This window comes from Nestor notabilis, unplaced genomic scaffold (genome assembly GCF_000696875.1).
Source record: "Nestor notabilis isolate BGI_N333 unplaced genomic scaffold, ASM69687v1 scaffold5815, whole genome shotgun sequence".
Classification (NCBI taxonomy): Eukaryota; Metazoa; Chordata; class Aves; order Psittaciformes; family Psittacidae; genus Nestor; species Nestor notabilis.
The window spans coordinates 42,311-48,270 of record NW_009929671.1 but is presented as its reverse complement, the minus strand read 5'-3'; positions in this window follow the sequence as shown (position 1 = coordinate 48,270).

The window sequence follows — 5,960 nt, the reverse complement described above, 5'->3', positions numbered from 1 at the left end:
AACCTCATCAGGCATCTATTGGGATTATGTTCCTTGCTTTGATAGAAGAAGCAACAAAGGTGAACAGATGTCCCTGTGATGTTTACCTTTCCCCCCCTAGTTTTGCTGTACACCTCTTCCCAGGTGTTACTGTTGTATTGTTAAGTCCTGCACACTAAGTGACGTGCTGTCTGAGCATATATCAATTGTCACTTTAGTTCACTCTCTCATGCCCAGAGCAAAAACTGGATCATGTTAAAAGCAGAAAACCAGCTCCTCTACCACCCAACAGAGAAAAGCAGAAGAAAGGTTATCATAACCACCTATCAATCTATAGATTGTATTTCTACAAGAAGTACCTTGTCCTCTAGCAAGTGCTAACACCTCCTCGTGCATTCATGTTTCTGTTGCGCTGGGCGAGGCAAACCAGCTGCACCTCCAAATTGCTAATGGCTACCGTGTCCCTTCCTGCCTTCTCAAAGTTCATGCTGAACGTGCATTCATCTGTTTGCGTACATATAATAAACATGGTATTCTTTGTATTTTATCTCTCCCAACAAAGTGTTATTCCCAGCTGTAATCATTTGCTTCTCTTTGCAGATATTTGTGCACCTCAGAGAAGGTGCCTTCTATTTTTAAAAGGAGGTGAGCATCTGTTCCTTAACTTATTACAGACATAATAAACATTACAAATATGAAAAATCCATATGGATTAAATATTGATTTTATTTTTTTAGAGAGCAAGTACAATAATGTTGCATTAAAATAATGCAATGTCATAGTTGTTACAGCTCTGATAGAAAAATAAACATCTCGATATACTACAGTGTCGTCATTAATAAATATCAAAATAGAAGTTAGTAGTCAACTGAAATTAATAAACAGCTATAAAAGTATACTATTTTAAATAATAAAATATTCAGTATATTTCCAGATGACAAAAGTAGTGATTTAAAAGTATCATTTAAAATGTAAAATGAACAGTAAGAAGTTATAAATTTATTTAAAACCTCTTCCCTTACTAACATTCTCTATGCATAAACTCTAGAAACATTATTTATCTGTATATACTTTTTTTACAAAAGGTAGTATATGTTAAATAGAAAGTTAAAAACTGTAGTATTATTAATAGCTGTCACAGCATTGCTAAATAAGACATTTAAAAGTAGCTTTATTTTTTGAAGCAGTAGTAGATAAAAGTGAAGAAGATGTTAGCACAGTGAATTCATCCAACACTAATGCCTTCCCAAAAGAATCTTTCCTCTTTCAACATGTCCCTTCAAAATGTAACTGAAACAGCCCAAATACAATACAGGTATCAGGATGCTGGGATTTGGGTAGAAGCCATTATTTTAACAAATGCCAGATATTTTATTTTTATTTTACTAAGTTGGTACTTTTTTTTATAAAACTGTGTGCATAAAAGGAAATAAAGAGAACACACAACCCAGAGCAGCATTTGTAAAGCTTAAGAATCTACTAATTTTAGTTTTTTTCTTTTTCTCCCTTCCACTCTCCACCCCAGAAAGGGCAACCATTCTGAGCTGGCTTGCACCCAGTGAAACTCCACTGGTTTGGCTCGCTATAGAAATGCATTCACGCTGGCTAATTTTAACCTTTTTTCCCTCTCCATGAATTTCAGTTCTCTGCAAGATCCATGAGATATCTGTGCCCTGGAGCAGTGTCAAGATCATTATTAAAAAGTAGTGTTCTTCTCAACTACTGCTCCATTTCTGCTTAGCAAATAAATCTTTCCCTTCTCTTGCAAACAGCCAGAGCACTGGCACTATGCTTCACTCACAGAGCAGAGGAAGTGTCACCCAGCACTGACTCAGCACAAATGCCTCTATGAGAAGTGCCTTTTTCCAGCTACAGCTTACATTCCTTGAGCTTGGCCGGAGGATATCCTGGGGCTGGTGAGAAGTCAATGGGCAGATACCCAAAGACTTCCCAGAAGCTTTAATGTCAGCCTTCAGCACCCAGGTTTACAGTACTTACTGGCACAGGCAGTCCCTTGCTAGGTTATGTGCAAGCATTTTTTGATGAGTAAAGATACAAAAGCCTGCAGTGCTGAGGGCTGTGGGCTGCACATATTGAAGCTCCAAAGTGTGGCAAAGCACCTAGGACACAAACTGCACCACCTCTGCCGAGACAACCTACTTTGAGAATCTTCCTGCTCTGGCAAATGGAGAAGTGTGTTCTCAGAGCACCACCTCTGCAGGGATGCTGCGGGAACTGCAGGATGCATCATGCTGCTGAGGATGACATCCCTCTTCAAGGCCTTGCATAGGCAGCAGTGCCCTTGCATCTCTCTGCCTTGGGCATCACTAGGTCTTATGGCCACTTTAGGACTACGAGTTGCCGGAAGCTGCTTCAGACATTCACTCCCATGGCTTGCAACAGATGTACATTTAGGTAAGCACACTAAGCAGGAAACAAATATTATATATGGTCAGACTGGGAAAATAATTTTTTCCACTGCTGTCTGAAGAATACCTTACATAGCAGGTTTTCATGACACTACAGAGAGGAAAAATAAATCCAGTTGAAAATAATGGATAAAATGTAAACTATGCCTATACAAATGTCCTTCCTTTTTAAGGTTCTCTTTCAACATTCCTTGTGAACGTAAGGGAATTTCAGCTGGGCACAATGAAAATTCCTCGCATACCATGTGCACGTTTTCTGGATGAAACAGCTATTTTCCCACACACTTCTGTAGCAGTGTTATTAATGTACTCATAATGCTTGGAAATAATCAATTCCTGGTATTTCTTCATTGTAAAGTCTTTAAAAAAAATCAAAAGTAAAATGTATGCTTTTTAATTGCATAAGAAACATCATTTCTGAACTGTTAGAAAAATAACCAGTTAAAGGTAAAAAAGGTGGGATCAGAATCTGAAAAATATACATATGGATTTTGGCATTAACAAATTAACATTTCATTAATGTTTATTAATGAGCATTAACAAATCTGCTGTGAAAAATCATGCATATGCTCCGTTTGTGGGAGCAAATCTAAAAATAACTCCCAGAAACAATGATAAGATGCAAGAGTATCTGCTGATATATTTTTGGGAATAGGCATGCAGTTGAATTATTTGACTTTTTTAATTTTTTGAAGAAGCCCAGTATAAGAAGTTTTATTTAAGAAGTTTGGAACATTCTATTCTGAGGCTAGATATTTTCCCCCCTATTTTTATGAGCATCTTTGATGCACAATACATTGAAAACGAATATGAGCTAATTAGTCTTTAATATCTCCCATATTAAGCACTATAGGAAGCAGAGTCCTTCTGCAATCGCTGAGGAAATTCCTTGTGAATTACAGGCTGCTTTCTCATTTAAGGTCATGTGCTGAGGGAACACAGCTCCCTAAATAGTGAGGCTTTTGTTGGGCTATTCATCTCCTGCAGCAGCTCTTCTGAAAAACATGGTCAAAGGCAGAGGGAAACAAGTACCAAGCAAAGCCAGAGTTTCTCATGGATAGATTCCACCCCTAGAAACAAAGCCTCCTCCCAAGGATCCTGCTCTGTATAAGCTCCCCGTGGGCCTTCTAAAAGCCTTGACCTGTCACATTAACATCAGCTTATTCTTTTTCACTAGCCTACTCCACAAAAACATGAGGGAGATGCAAAAAAGCTTTGTTTTTTTATCTTTTTTGTTAACATACTTTCTTTTTAACCTCAGGACAGCAGCCAGTTTACAATGCCATTCGTCCTGTAAGCCTGCTCTATTTGACCAGAGCATTTCAAACATTCAGGCAGGTGTCTGAAAGGAAATAGAGGCCGTGCCCCTTTACAGGCAGCACTGCAATGCCAACTGAGTGCTACAGAAGAAAAGTAGTATCCGTTTGATGTTATCTGGAAGATGGGTGTTACAACTTAAGTCTTTGTTGCACAAAGATTCATTCTCCCCTACCCATATAACTTAACTCCCTCTAACAGTGAAAAGCAGTATCTAAAGAAAAAACATTAGCTATCACTTCAGTAAATGCTTTAAAAGCCATTATGGGAAATACATTCTAAGGAATTGTTTTTGTTAAAATAAATTACCACACTGTTTAAAGAACACAATCACATCTCTCATTATATTCTCCACTAAGCTTTCAATTGTTTTATTGTTTGTTTTGTTAAGTGAAACTGATGACCAGAAATTGTTTCCTACTCACTTAAAAATACTAATCAATTGTGACAAGGGCAATAGCAACCTTTATCAATCTTCTCTCTTTATCCCACTGAAACCAATTGTTTGGAATCTGTTAATTTACACAGGAGGAAAATGGTTCTACAGGTTTTACAAGAAAATGAAAGTTTAAGGTATACATGATAGATTACAGAATTAATCTATAATAAAGATATTACAATTAAGCTGTCATTAAAATTGGGGTCAGTGTAAGAAAACTGCTTTTCTCTATATGAGACACATTTACCTGTTTGGTAGAAAGCTCAGGGACTACTTTGAAGACTGCTTTACTATATTTAATAGTCCATTTTACATTTAAACCCCCCTCCCAGTCCTTAAGATCTAAAGATTTCATGTTGATTTAATGCAAGGCCCATTGTCTCTATATTATTTTTCTCAATTCCACTTGATGCATGACCCGAAACTGTGAACACTCTCCTAGCACTTATGATTTGTTCTGTGTCCTGCCTTCCTTTCACATGTGTACTCCTCAGATTTCAGTGGGAATTTACAGAAGAAATACAGAATAAGAAATACGAGTATATACTAATCTCTACAAACTGCATATAAAATGGTCCTGCTTTGTTTCTGTAACTCTTATCTATGACAAGTACAGTCCAATATTTAGTAACAGTAATTAATGTTGCTAAAATGATACACTGCGTACTGTCTTCTGAGATGATTTTTCTTTTTGCCAGCAAGATTTTAGTGCATTAGTTGATCAGATTTTCATAGGGTTGTGGCAGCATAAAGTTAATAAATCAGGCTGACTCTTCCAACTAGCGTACAATAACTCGTCTTCTACCACTGTAGCCAGTTTCAGGGGTAAGAAAACGCTCCTGCTTGACCTTGTAGATTAAATTCTGCTCTCAGATAAGCTTATATTGGTCCCACTGTGTTTAAAATAGTTTTGCCCATTTCTGAAGGCAGAATTTGATCCCATAGTTATGAAGTCAATTAACGTGTTCTCTTGACAAAAAAGACTCCTGTTTTCCTCACCTCCTTCCAAATTGCAGGTTCTTTTCCACATCACATTGGACACATTTCTTACGTCACAAATGCATAGTCACAAAAATGGAAGTGGTTATGTCAGAATGCACGAAAACTAATTCTGTCAACTAATTTACGTAGAAAGACGAGCCTGTGTGTAAAATCAGACTTACGTCTGACATCATACAAAAAAGAACAAAGCTCTCATTTAGCAAAACACTGACATGTAGCTAGCAAACCAAGCACAGCTCTGGTGTAATTTATCTATTTGCAGTGGAGCTGCTGCTGACTCCAGAGCTGAAGTCAGCAGTCAGTGATCATCATGTAGACTATGTTGTTGGACAGAACACTCGCTTTCTATAGCCACTTAGTTTCCAAATACCTTAAGACTTGTATAAAAGTTTTTGTGTTGAAAGAAGTAAAAAAAAAGCTAAAAATTACTCTTTACCAGATATAAATTATGTTTAAGAGAAATCATACATATAAAAAACTATATATATAATTTACCTCTGTGTGTGTGTGTATGCATGTGTGTGTGTGTACACACACAACCCACACCAGTAACTCATTCAATCCAGTCATTTTTATTAAGTAATGAGGAAAAGCTAAGAGGCTAAAGCAGACAAATCAGTGGAATCTGTCAACTGAGAAAACTATAAAAGTACCATTTACTCTATTTAAGAGCATTTGAATAATTTCATCTATTGCTATAATATACAGCAATGTTAATATTTCAGTCACAGCTTTTGTCCATTCCCACAGAGCACATCAGTACTAGCTACATGTAGAGTGAGATCAGTGCTTTG